The sequence below is a fragment of the Canis aureus genome, chromosome 4 (assembly GCF_053574225.1).
Source record: "Canis aureus isolate CA01 chromosome 4, VMU_Caureus_v.1.0, whole genome shotgun sequence".
NCBI lineage: Eukaryota > Metazoa > Chordata > Mammalia > Carnivora > Canidae > Canis > Canis aureus.
The window spans coordinates 44,256,883-44,271,352 of NC_135614.1; the positions used below are offsets into that span (position 1 = coordinate 44,256,883).

The window sequence follows — 14,470 nt, forward strand, 5'->3', positions numbered from 1 at the left end:
AGCAATTGCACTGCTGGGGATTTACCCGAAAGATACAGATGCAGTTAAATGCCGGGACACCTGCACCCCGATGTTTCTAGCAGCAATGTCCACAATAGCCAAACTTGAAGGAGCCTCGGTGTCCATCGACAGATGAGTGGATAAAGAAGCTGTGGTCTATGTATACAATGGAATATTACTCAGCCATTAGAAATGACAAATACCCACCATTTGCTTCGACGTGGATGGACCAGGAGGGTATTATGCAGAGTGAAATAAGTCAATCAGAAAAGGACAAACATTATGTGGTCTCATTCATTTGGGGAGTATAAAAAACAGTGAAAGGGACTAAAGGCAAAAGGAGAGAAAATGAGTGGGAAATATCAGTGAGGGTGACAGAACATGAGAGACTCCTAGCTCTGGGAAACGAACAAGGGGGTAGTGGAAGGGGAAGTGGGGCGGGGGTTGCGGGGACTGGGTGACAGGCACTGAGGGGGGCATTTGACTAGAGGAGTACTGGGTGATATGCTATATGTTGGCAAATTGAACTCCAATAAAAAGAATAATAAAAAATTTCATATCAATCTGGCATTTTATAATATAAAATGCTTTATACAGTTAATTCTCAGTGAGGTACCATAGCATTGTGGAATGATAAAGTATTTTTAAGCAAAACAGATATGAGTTTGAATCTTGGTGCTACTTTACTTCTCTGAGCCTCTTTTCTTCTTCTGTATGTTTAAAACATATACAACAAGGAAAGATAATCTATATTCCAGTCCAGTTACTGAAATAAGCAATATCTGCATTTTTTGGAGAATTGATTCTAATTATCACTATTCTTAATTTTCCCAGTAAACAATGAGGAATGTAATATTGTCTTTTTTGCATATGAGAAAATCAAGGGTAAATTTAAGGAATTTTCCACATGATACCCAACAGAAAGAACAAAGATTTAAATCAACCATATGCTTCCCCCTGTACCATAGGGGAAGGAGATCACTTCATCATTTTACAAGCATGGAGTATGTGAAATAGTAAAGAATTAAGAGCTGGATGGTATTATAATATGGAAGGTTTATAGCCATTTAACTGACCAGACCTCTATAATGTTGACCAAAATCATCCTGGATGTGGTGCAGTGCATTCTCTTTAGCCCTACAGAGCTTTGACTGGCTTATCTTCTTCAATAATTTCATTAAATTAAATAAAGAACATTCTGATTAAATATGTAGACAGAGAATGCAACAAGTAAGTGAAATGTTGGATATCAAACTCCAAATTGATTTTAAAAGAAATAGGTAAGAAGAATGAGTCAAAATAATGAAATCAACTTTACCAGAGATCAGGAAAAAATTCCTATATTCATAATAAAAAAATTAAGCGAAAACTAGAGCAAGACGGCGGAAGAGTAGGATCTCCAAATCACCTGTCTCCACCAAATTACCTAGAAAACCTTCAAATTATCCTGAAAATCTATCAATTCGGCCTGAGATTTAAAGACAGACCAGCTGGAATGCTACAGTGAGAAGAGTTCGCGCATCTATCAAGGTAGGAAGACGGGGGGAAAAAGAAATAAAGAAACAAAAGGCCTCCGAGGGGGAGGGGCCCCGCGAGGAGCCGGGCTGAGGCCGGGGCGAGGGTCCCCAGGACAGGAGAGCCCCGTCCCGGAGGAGCAGGAGCTGCACCAACCTTCCCGGGGGAAAGGGGCTCGCAGGGAGTTGGAGCAGGACCCAGAAGGGCGAGGATGCCCTCGGGTTCCCTGGGACAGTAACAGACACCTGCGCCCCGGGAGAGTGCGCCGAGCTCCCTAAGGGCTGCAGCGCGCGGCGGGACCCGGAGCAGCTCGGAGGGGCTCAGGCAGAGGAAGAGGCTCCGTGCAGAGGGGCCTGCGCGGTTCCAGGAGCAGCTCGGGGGGGCTCGGGCGGCAGCTCCGTGGAGGGGGTTGCGCGGCCCGGGAGCGCGAATCCACCAGCGCAGGCTCCGGAGCACAGAGCGCCGGGACACAGCCCAGGATCCCGCCTCCCCCGGGACAGGCAGACGCTGGGAGGGCCCAGGACAGCGAGGACGCTCCTGCCCCGAGCTGAGGAGATCAGCAGCCCCGCCCCAGAGCCTCCAGGCCCTGCAGACGGAATTCCTGCCGGAGCTGAATCCAGGTTTCCAGAGCTGCCCCGCCACTGGGGCTGTTCCTCCTGCGGCCTCACGGGGTAAACAACCCCCACTGAGCCCTGCACCAGGCAGGGGCACAGCAGCTCCCCCAACTGCTAACACCTGAAAACCAGCACAACAGGCCCCTCCCCCAGAACACCAGCTAGACTGACAACCTCCAGGAGAAGCCAAGGGACTTAAAGTACACAGAATCGGAAGATACTCCCCCGTGGTTCTTTTTTTTTTGTTTTTTGTTTTTTGTTTTGCTTTTTGATTTGTTTCCTTCCCCCACCCCCTTTTTTTCTCCTTTCTTTTTCTTTCTCTTTTTCTTCTTTTTTTTTTTCGTTTTTTTTCTTCCCTTTTTTTTCTCTTTCTCTTTTCTTTCCTTCTTTCTCTCCTCTCTTTTTCTCTTTTTCCCAATACAACTTGCTTTTGGCCACTCTGCACTGAGCAAAATGACTAGAAGGAAAACCTCACCTCAAAAGAAAGAATCAGAAACAGTCCTCTCTCCCACAGAGTTACAAAATCTGGATTACAATTCGTGTCAGAAAGCCAATTCAGAAGCACTATTATACAGCTATTGGTGGCTCTAGAAAAGAGTATAAAGTACTCAAGAGACTTCATGACTGCAGAATTTAGAGCTAATCAGGCAGAAATTAAAAATCAATTGAATGAGATGCAATCCAAACTAGAAGTCCTAACGACGAGGGTTAACGAGGTGGAAGAATGAGTGAGTGACATAGAAGACAAGTTGATAGCAAAGAGGGAAACTGAGGAAAAAAGAGACAAACAATTAAAAGACCATGAAGATAGATTAAGGGAAATAAACGACAGCCTGAGAAAGAAAAACCTACGTTTAATTGGGGTTCCCGAGGACGCCGAAAGGGACAGAGGGCCAGATTATGTATTTGAACAAATTCTAGCTGAAAACTTTCCTAATCTGGGAAGAGAAACAGGCATTCAGATCCAGGAAATAGAGAGATCCCCGCCTAAAATCAATAAAAACCGTTCAACACCTCGACATTTAATAGTGAAGCTTGCAAATTCCAAAGATAAAGAGAAGATCCTTAAAGCAGCAAGAGACAAGAAATCCCTGACTTTTATGGGGAGGAGTATTAGGGTAACAGCAGACCTCTCCACAGAGACCTGGCAGGCCAGAAAGGGCTGGCAGGATATATTCAGGGTCCTAAATGAGAAGAACATGCAACCAAGAATACTTTATCCAGCAAGGCTCTCATTCAAAATGGAAGGAGACATAAAGAGCTTCCAAGACAGGCAGCAACTAAAAGAATATGTGACCTCCAAACCAGCTCTGCAAGAAATTTTAAGGGGGGCTCTTAAAATTCCCCTTTAAGAAGAAGTTCAGTGGAACAGTCCACAAAAACAAGGACTGAATAGATATCATGATGACACTAAACTCATATCTCTCAATAGTAACTCTGAATGTGAAAGGGCTTAATGACCCCATCAAAAGGCGCAGGGTTTCAGACTGGATAAAAAAGCAGGAACATCTATTTGCTGTCTACAAGAGACTCATTTTAGACAGAAGGACACCTACAGCCTGAAAATAAAAGGTTAGAGAACCATTTACCATTCGAATGGTCCTCAAAAGAAAGCAGGGGTAGCCATCCTTATATCAGATAAACTAAAATTTACCCCAAAGACTGTAGTGAGAGATGAAGAGGGACACTATATCATACTTAAAGGATCTATTCAACAAGAGGACTTAACAATCCTCAATATATATGCCCCGAATGTGGGAGCTGCCAAATATATCAATCAATTATTAACCAAAGTGAAGAAATACTTAGATAATAATACACTTATACTTGGTGACTTCAATCTAGCTCTTTCTATACTCGATAGGTCTTCTAAGCACAACATCTCCAAAGAAACGAGAGCTTTAAATGATACACTGGACCAGATGGATTTCACAGATATCTACAGAACTTTACATCCAAACTCAACTGAATACACATTCTTCTCAAGCGCACATGGAACTTTCTCCAGAATAGACCACATATTGGGTCACAAATCGGGTCTGAACCGATACCAAAAGATTGGGATTGTCCCCTGCATATTCTCAGACCATAATGCCTTGAAATTAGAACTAAATCACAACAAGAAGTTTGGAAGGACCTCAAACACGTGGAGGTTAAGGACCATCCAGCTAAAAGATAAAAGGGTCAACCAGGAAATTAAGGAAGAATTAAAAAGATTCATGGAAACTAATGAGAATGAAGATACAACCGTTCAAAATCTTTGGGATGCAGCAAAAGCAGTCCTAAGGGGGAAATACATCGCAATACAAGCATCCATTCAAAAACTGGAAAGAACTCAAATACAAAAGCTAACCTTACACATAAAGGAGCTAGAGAAAAAACAGCAAATAGATCCTACACCCAAGAGAAGAAGGGAGTTAATAAAGATTCGAGCAGAACTCAACGAAATCGAGACCAGAAGAACTGTGGAACGGATCAACAGAACCAGGAGTTGGTTCTTTGAAAGAATTAGTAAGATAGATAAACCATTAGCCAGCCTTATTAAAAAGAAGAGAGAGAAGACTCAAATTAATAAAATCATGAATGAGAAAGGAGAGATCACTACCAACACCAAGGAAATACAAACGATTTTAAAAACATATTATGAACAGCTATACGCCAATAAATTAGGCAATCTAGAAGAAATGGACGCATTCCTAGAAAGCCACAAACTACCAAAACTGGAACAGGAAGAAATAGAAAACCTGAACAGGCCAATAACCAGGGAGGAAATTGAAGCAGTCATCACAAACCTCCCAAGACACAAGAGTCCAGGGCCAGATGGCTTCCCAGGGGAATTTTATCAAACGTTTAAAGAAGAAACAATACCTATTCTCCTAAAGCTGTTTGGAAAGATAGAAAGAGATGGAGTACTTCCAAATTCGTTCTATGAGGCCAGCATCACCTTAATTCCAAAACCAGACAAAGACCCCACCAAAAAGGAGAATTACAGACCAATATCCCTGATGAACATGGATGCAAAAATTCTCAACAAGATACTGGCCAATAGGATTCAACAGTACATTAAGAAAATTATTCACCATGACCAAGTAGGATTTATCCCTGGGACACAAGGCTGGTTCAACACCCGTAAAACAATCAATGTGATTCATCATATCAGCAAGAGAAAAACCAAGAACCATATGATCCTCTCATTGGATGCAGAGAAAGCATTTGACAAAATACAGCATCCATTCCTGATCAAAACTCTTCAGAGTGTAGGGATAGAGGGAACATTCCTCGACATCTTAAAAGCCATCTATGAAAAGCCCACAGCAAATATCATTCTCAATGGGGAAGCACTGGGAGCCTTTCCCCTGAGATCAGGAACAAGACAGGGATGTCCACTCTCACCACTGCTGTTCAACATAGTACTGGAAGTCCTAGCCTCAGCAATCAGACAACAAAAAGACATTAAAGGCATTCAAATTGGCAAAGAAGAAGTCAAACTCTCCCTCTTCACCGATGACATGATACTCTACATAGAAAACCCAAAAGTCTCCACCCCAAGATTGCTAGAACTCATACAGCAATTCGGTAGCCTGGCAGGATACAAAATCAATGCCCAGAAGTCAGTGGCATTTCTATACACTAACAATGAGACTGAAGAAAGAGAAATTAAGGAGTCAATCCCATTTACAATTGCACCCAAAAGCATAAGATACCTAGGAATAAACCTAACCAAAGATGTAAAGGATCTATACCCTCAAAACTATAGAACACTTCTGAAAGAAATTGAGGAAGACACAAAGAGATGGAAAAATATTCCATGCTCATGGATTGGCAGAATTAATACTGTGAAAATGTCAATGTTACCCAGGGCAATATACACGTTTAATGCAATCCCTATCAAAATACCATGGACTTTCTTCAGAGAGTTAGAACAAATTATTTTAAGATTTGTGTGGAATCAGAAAAGACCCCGAATAGCCAGGGGAATTTTAAAAAAGAAAACCATATCTGGGGGCATCACAATGCCAGATTTCAGGTTGTACTACAAAGCTGTGACCATCAAGACAGTGTGGCACTGGCACAAAAACAGACACATAGATCAGTGGAACAGAATAGAGAATCCAGAAGTGGACCCTGAACTTTATGGGCAACTAATATTCGATAAATGCGGAAAGACTATCCATTGGAAGAAAGACAGTCTCTTCAATAAATGGTGCTGGGAAAATTGGACATCCACATGCAGAAGAATGAAACTAGACCACTCTCTTGCACCAGACACAAAGATAAACTCAAAATGGATGAAAGATCTAAATGTGAGACAAGATTCCATCAAAATCCTAGAGGAGAACACAGGCAACACCCTTTTTGAACTCGGCCATAGTAACTTCTTGTAAGATACATCCACGAAAGCAAAAGAAACAAAAGCAAAAATGAACTATTGGGACTTCATCAAGATAAGAAGCTTTTGCACAGCAAAGGATACAGTCAACAAAACTCAAAGACAACCTACAGAATGGGAGAAGATATTTGCAAATGACATATCAGATAAAGGGCTAGTTTCCAAGATCTATAAAGAACTTATTAAACTCAACACCAAAGAAACAAACAATCCAATCATGAAATGGGCAAAAGACATGAACAGAAATCTCACAGAGGAAGACATAGACGTGGCCAACATGCATATGAGAAAATGCTCTGCATCACTTGCCATCAGGGAAATACAAATCAAAACCACAATGAGATACCACCTCACACCAGTGAGAATGGGGCAAATTAACAAGGCAGGAAACAACAAATGTTGGAGAGGATGCAGAGAAAAGGGAACCCTCATGCACTGTTGGTGGGAATGTGAACTGGTGCAGCCACTCTGGAAAACTGTGTGGAGGTTCCTCAAACAGTTAAAAATATACCTGCCCTACGACCCAGCAATTGCACTGTTGGGGATTGACCCCAAAGATACAAATGCAATGAAACGCCGGGACACCTGCACCCCGATGTTTATAGCAGCAATGGCCACGATAGCCAAACTGTGGAAGGAGCCTCGGTGTCCATCGAAAGATGAATGGATAAAGAAGATGTGGTTTATGTATACAATGGAATATTACTCAGCTATTAGAAATGACAAATACCCACCATTTGCTTCAACGTGGATGGAACTGGAGGGTATTATGCTGAGTGAAGTAAGTCAGTCGGAGAAGGACAAACATTATATGTTCTCATTCATGTGGGGAATATAAATAATAGTGAAAGGGAATATAAGGGAAGGGAGAAGAAATGTGTGGGAAATATCAGAAAGGGAGACAGAACGTAAAGACTCCTAACTCTGGGAAACGAACTAGGGGTGGTAGAAGGGGAGGAGGGCGGGGGGTGGGAGTGAATGGGTGACGGGCACTGGGGGTTATTCTGTATGTTAGTAAATTGAACACCAATAAAAAATAAATTAAAAAAAAAATAAAGTTGGTACAGAATACTCCAAAAAAATAAAAAATAAAAATAAAAATAAAAAAATTAAGCATGCTCACTTCAACAGCACATATACTGATATTGGAATGATAGAGAGAAGGTTAGCATGGCCCCCGTGCAAAAATGACACGTAAATTTGTGAAGCATTCCATGTTTTTGTTTTTGTTTTGTTTTGTTTTTTGTTTTTAGTTAAACATCTTAGAATTGGAGAGACATGGTTTAACAGAAGTTAAATATAAAAGCAACTACAACTAAGTTGACTACAAGCTCAATATTATCAATAATATGGCAAATCTACCACTTAATCATTGATTCCATTCAAAGAAATTCAGCATCATACACAATGAACATGACAGTCTCAAAGTGTTCTGGGCTGGTCAATCTTTACCTGGAATTTCACATTCAGTTCTGAACATTATATTTTGAAAAGAACCTTGACAAACTAAAAGCCATCTGGGAAACATTCCCAGGATGGTAAAAAGCTCAAAATATTATGCAAGAAATGCTTTGGAGATACTGGAGAGTCTATACCAAGGAAAGAAAACAAATGGGAAATATTATAATGAAGGATCCAGTTGGGAAAAAGCTTTAACTTAGTCTGTGTAGATCCAAATAGCAGACCACAGACCATGCAAGGAAGACATCTCGTAGGGCAAATGGATGGATGTGAATGCTAAAGAAGCCTACTTTTTAACAAGTACAGAGTTAATATGGATCTTATATACTTTATTTCTCACAAAACCTCTTTAGATAGTAAGCACTGCTACCACTATTTACAGATATAAAAAATTTTAGCTTAAAAATTAAAATAACTTGCCCAAGGTCCTAAAACTAGTAAGTTCCTAATCAGGGATGCATCCTGACAATCCTAAATTATAGGTATTATTTCAGTTATGAAATAATCTGAATTATTAAATTTGCTAAAGGTCAAAGGTAATTACTTGGTGGAACTGGCTTAATAAACACTTAACTTGTGCTAGGACCTGGGCAATATATTTCACAAGTACAGTTTATTTTAACACAAATGTGTTAAAGGGTATTGTTGTGAAGGGTATTGTTATTCCCTTCTAACAGATAAGGATATTGAGGCATAGATAGGTAAAGCAACTTGCTCAAAATCATAAGTGACTGAGATGAGATGAAAACCCAGGTCCATGTGGCTTAACCACATGAGGCTTTTGAGGCTATGAGGGTTATGCTGCCTCTCCTAGAGAAGCAGAAATAATTTTCTACCAACTAAATCTCTCTAAAAATGCTTGTAGAAGCAGCCAGGTCTTCACCACTGAACTGGTCCAAGTAGAGGCTGGTGGGCCTGTGTGAGGGTAGAGCTATGATGAGCTACCTGGAAACTTCAAACCTCTATGATTCTGTCAAATTTGTTTTTCAGATTCATTCTTCACAGGACATGCTAAGTACCAAATAGGCACTCGGTAAGTAGCTGTTGACTTGAATGGAATAGAAGTCCTCTCTCTAGAAGGGAACCCCTAGGGGCTTTGCTGTGGGAGTTGTGGCTTTGCAAATGAACTTTCTAGCTATTTGTGTCAAGGCTGAATTAGAGGGAGGCGGGCTTCCCAGCATAACCAGCAATTAGAGTCCAACCCAAAAATTCATACATTGGACTGGCTGCTTGCGTGGGAAGGAGAGGGAAGGAGGCACTTTCAAGGGATAAACTAGAGACAGCCATAGGCAGCAGCTCTGTGAGCCGTGGCCACAAGAACAGCCTGGACAGCTGGCCTCAGTCTTGATTTGGATTAAGATGTTTATTCTGCTCTGCCTCCCAGGCCTCTCCCTTCCTGCCCCAAGGGCTGTCCACTCAAGTATCTGAAGAGGTGATTAATTTGATACAGACTCTCAGAACCTGCCAAGAAATGTTCTCGGACTAAGACTCACACTGGGGGTGAAAGATACCCTCCCAGTGGTACCATATAGAAATTCCCTCCCTTTGCTCACTCCTATAGTTGAAAGGTCATGATCCATGAAAAAATCTGAATTAAATGCATGCCATGCTGAGCTTTTGCCTAAGCATAGATTTAACTGGCACCGTGAATGTAGGGAGATCATGTAACCCAAGTCTTAATTTGGGGTTCCCTGGGAGCAAGTTTTCTGAGAGGAATAAGCGTAGATTGTACATTTGATTTTTAGAGAAGATAAAAAGTCCTCTTGCTCAATGCCCACCCCACTGGTTTATCATAAATACCCAAATTATTACTTCCTTGCATTAAAGCAATGGTTCTCAAACATTTTGGTCTCAAATCTCATTTATACTCTTAAAAATAGTGGAGGATCCCAAAGAGCCTTTGTGTGAGTTATACCTCTCAATATTTACCATATTGGAAATTAAAACAGAAAATTTTAAAACTTCAATTCATTAATTCCTTTTAAATAATAATATATTATCCTATGTTAACATAGTATTTTTCTGAAAAATAATATATTTTCTAAAACAAAAATACTTCATTGAGAAGACTGTCAGCTTTACAGTTTTGAAAATCTCTTTAATGTCTGGCTTAATAGAAGGCAGCTGGATTCTAAGATCTGCTTCTGCTTTTAATCTGTTGTGATATGTTATTTGGGTTGAAGGTTATGAAGAAAATCCCACCTCACTGTATGTAATTAGAGAAATACTCCAAGAGAGGAGTATTTCAACAGCCTTTTTAGATAACTGTGGTGATTTTTTTTAGCACACCAAAACAAGTTATAGTATGTAACCTGACCCCATATCAATGAACTTTTCATACTCTATTACATTAAAATCCATTGATATGTCCTCCACTTTGAATAGATCTTCTACCCATGCATGGTTTTATGATATCATACATACATTAATCATTTAGGAAATATTGATTCACTGAGCTATACAGATCTTCTAAATGTTGATACATTTCATTATACAATACAAAAAAAATCTCACATCTATTAAGATCACCACTCATCTTATCAGAAAAATTTTTAAGTATTGGAAACTTGTTAAGCTCATGATGGTAGGTAAAATTTTTTAAAATTCTGATTTTCACTTGCAAGTTTAAACTTTATCATTGAAAACAGTAGTGTCAGTTGTTTTCCTTGAAATGACAGACTCACTTGTTCATTTTTGAGAAAATGTCTGCTAGATACTCAAGTCTGAACAACCAGCTTGTTTGTCAATCATTTTTTCAAGAAAAGATGATGTTCCATTGCAAAAGTGGCTGGTTTAGTTCACAGCCCCCCAAAATCTCACAAGTGCTTTTTCTTAAGAATTTGGTGTGCCTCAAAACTGTTTTATATGTGCTTCCCATTTTGTCACAGAAAATATTAAAAATATGTGTACTCTGGGCTCCTGGGTGGCACAGTCAGTAAAGCATCTGACTGTTGGTTTCAGCTCATGATCTCAGGGGCATGAGATCCAGCCCCACGCTGGGCTCCACGCTCAGCATGGAGTCTGCTGAAGTTTCTCTCTCTCTGCATTCCCCATGTGCGTGCTCTCTCTCTCTCTCAAATAAATAAATCTTTTAAAAATATACATGTATTCAAGGGTTGGGATTTTAATAAAATTAATAATATAACTTCATCATAGATAATATTAAGAAAACTGTTTTTTTGTTTTTTCCATGAGTGTGTAGTGTTGAAGCATGCAATAATATTTGGGTATCCTGCCTTGATTTGTTCTAAAGTGGCAGCAGCAGCAGTTATATCCACAGTTGCTTCTGCACTGTCAGTGCAAATGTTAACTCAGTGAGAATGACAAATAACATCTTAGTATTATTATGAAAATAGTTGTGACTTTGTAGACCTCCTAAAAGTTTCTTAAGGACCCCAGAGGCCCATGGACTGCACTTTGAGGACTGTTGGGCTAAAGTGTTGAAAGACCTTATTAAAATGCAAGTATCTTCTGGGAGAGTTAATAAAAAAATAAACTCTTGGCAGTCACTGTCAGCTTTGTGTGCAGGCAGGAGAGTTCAGCAAGTATGGCTGTCAACTTCAGGAGCAGATAAGTCTGGGTTAGGATGCCAGATCCCACACTTTCTAGCTCTGTAAGTCCTGTAATTCTTAAGATCTTGTTTTTTTCATCTGTAAATGGAAATAATAATCCTAAGTCTTTAAGTTTGCTATAAGGATTTAACATGATAAGTAATTACCTAATGCATAGTACATACTCAATAAATGTTAACTGGTCTTATAATTTATGTTCTTATAAACTAGAAAGAATGGGATAAAAGATGGCTAAGTTCTTAATAGGAACAGGGAACAGGAAGCTGCCTGAGAGCCACAGGGTAGGAAATTGCTGAGTATCAACTAAGATTAGCCATCAAGGGGGTGCATGGAAAAGAGGTGAAGAAAGGACTAAAGATAGACTTCACTTTCTCATTCATCTATTCAGAAAATATATGATGATAATCTACTGCATGCCAGCTTCCAATTCTGCACTAAGAAAAGCCACTAAGAAATGTGAGCTGTATAAACAACTGGTATAGTGGGCAGGATGTGGGATTCATGTCAGGAGACCTGGCTTTTGGCTCCAGTTTTGTACTAGCTGTGTCACCTAGGGCATGCCCTTTAAATCCTCTTGAATTTGGTTTTCCTATTTAAAAAATGGGAAAGATAATGAATGCTTCACTGTGATGTTTCAAAGAATAAATGTTAAAATGTGGTTAAAGCAGTCTTTAATTATTCTGGCGCCTGTGGTTCTTGAAGTGACTCACCTTTTAAGGTCTTGAAAATCAGCATCATGTAGATGAAGGAATCCCTCTATCCTAGATTTCTTTGACTCTAAATAAGAATAACTCCTTCTTACTTTTGAGGGATCTTAGTATATACAGTATCAATATAATTTGTGTGTGGCAAATGGTAAGGTGCTCAATAAATAAAGGCTATTATTTATAATTTCACAGTGAGATAAATGTATGTCTCATGAAAGCTGGTACATAATAATCGAAGAAAATAAATTGCAGGGGAAAAAGTTTTAGAATGGTGATGAATTAAAAAAATACCCCAGTAAGTACTTAATTTTGCTAGAATGAAAGGTCTAATTATCATGTAGAGACTCATTCTATGACCAAACCATAGTGAGATCATCTTCTTGCCTTCCTACCTCCATTCTCAAGATCTAACATCCAACCTTTAAACAGTGTTGGAAGCAAGAGACATGAATAAATGATAAATTATTCCAGCCTAAGCAAATGACTAGGCAGTACCTTAATCAGAGCTAAGGAGTGGAGTTTGGAGGAAACAAAGGAATTGAAAGGATTAAGAAAGCATGGAAGCAGACAGATGAAATAGTACCCAAGAAGGGATGGTAGGTGTCTATTGGCATTAGTGATGCCACATGGAGCACTCCAGAAACCCATAGCTAATAACTCAGGATTTTTGATGAGTTGAAAGGTGACAAGAATATTATAGAGAAGTCTTTTCTACTCTTTGCCTCATATTAAAATGTATATAAGATAGGGATACCAACAAAGTCAAAGACTGAATATTCTCCTAGATTTCTCATGGAAGTTGACAAACTAGCAGTTAATCCACTTGGTTGTGGGCTGTATTTCATATTTTAAGATAAATATTTATATTGTATTTACTAGGTGCCACAATATTATAAGTATTCACACATATTGATTATTTTAATCCACATTTTAGAGAAAATGAGGCAAAGTAACCTGCCTAAAGTATTCCATCAGTAAGGAGCAGATTCACAGAATCTAAAGAATTTAATCAGCTCAAGAATCAAGTTCCAGAGTTCAGGCTTCTAATCATATAGCTCTACCATTATAAAAGGAGTAAACTGAGATTCCAATTATTTTGGTGCTATTAACAGTACTCAGTAATGATGTGATGATGATAAGGAGGCGGAAGTTGCTCATTGTTGAGGTAATCTTTGCACTACAGAATAAGATTTGCAGACTGTAAACAATTGTGGCTACTATTCTTCCTTAAAATGAAAAGTAGTATATTTTAACTCTCGGCTTAACCTGCTGATGGATCATCTCCACTCCGTATGAGGGCAGTTCAGAGGAATAGGAAAGTGAGAGAGCTTATCAATGTCTCCTTCTTCTACCCAAGCCTTATCGTTAATTCCTCATCCTTTCCCCAAACTCCCTGCAGATCTTAACCAAGCTTTCAAAGTTGCCCCTAGGGATGAATAGAGCCTTAGTATTCAGGAAGCATTCATCTACTTGAAAAGAAATTGCTGGAGGATGGAAGGGAGGTGTTGATTACATTTCCTCAGAAGCTGCTCAGTATGAAATGAATTTTTGGAGGAGATCAGAAACTATTGTTCAAATGATTTTGTGTAACCAAACAGTCTCTAGAAATCCCCTTTATAGTGCTTGGCTCCCAAAGTGTTCCTTTTTCCAAGTGTACCATCCAGGACGTAATGTAGACTCTCCATCAGACTCTAGTCAACCATGTGCTGAGGCTGCCTGCTTGCCTGGCCTGGCCAGTGGGCTTAAAAAGGGAAAAATAGCCCATGAGGATCATCTCACGAGAACCAGGCACCTTCCAACCAAACTAAAACAGCTTTCAATTCTGGATAAAAGTTAGAATCACTTGGAGCGTATTTAAAAAATATATCTGGAATCTAGGTTCCAATACAGTTTAATTCAGTCGGACTCCCTGAAGAGGGGGTCTGCATATCATTATTTTATGAAAGTTTTCCATGAGCTTATTGACTATCATTGATAGGGACATTTAACATTTCTTCTGTACAGCTAGTATGATTCTTGAGCTTCCTGGTCTCCATGGAAGACTTCTTAGTAGAAGAAGAAGAGGTATCATAGTAGCATTACAAAAGCCCAGGCTTTGGAGTTCTGGGCTCAAATTCTGGTTCAAATAGTTACTGATTCTGTACAATTTGAAGCAGCATATTTGTTGGGCATTAAGCAGCACGACAGAGATAAGTTAGATATAGGGTCTAC

General features: G+C 39.6%; 1 protein-coding gene, 1 long non-coding RNA gene and 1 other non-coding gene across 5 annotated transcripts in view; 2 read left to right on the forward strand and 1 right to left on the reverse strand.

Moving 5' to 3' along the window:
- Positions 1-14,470, reverse strand: part of SPDL1 (spindle apparatus coiled-coil protein 1) — a 373,127-nt gene that overhangs the window by 206,802 nt on the left and 151,855 nt on the right. The gene's annotated exons all lie outside the window — the stretch shown is intronic.
- The window catches only part of LOC144312663 (uncharacterized), a 212,805-nt gene that overhangs the window by 186,324 nt on the left and 12,011 nt on the right, over positions 1-14,470 (forward strand). For all 3 annotated transcript variants that reach the window (XR_013378198.1, XR_013378197.1, XR_013378196.1), the window contains exon 3: positions 8,971-9,013. This is a non-coding gene — a long non-coding RNA (uncharacterized LOC144312663). The remainder of the gene's footprint in view (positions 1-8,970; positions 9,014-14,470) is intronic.
- On the forward strand, positions 7,635-7,741 carry LOC144313157 (U6 spliceosomal RNA). Its single transcript, XR_013378885.1, has one exon. It is a non-coding gene; the product is annotated as a U6 spliceosomal RNA (small nuclear RNA).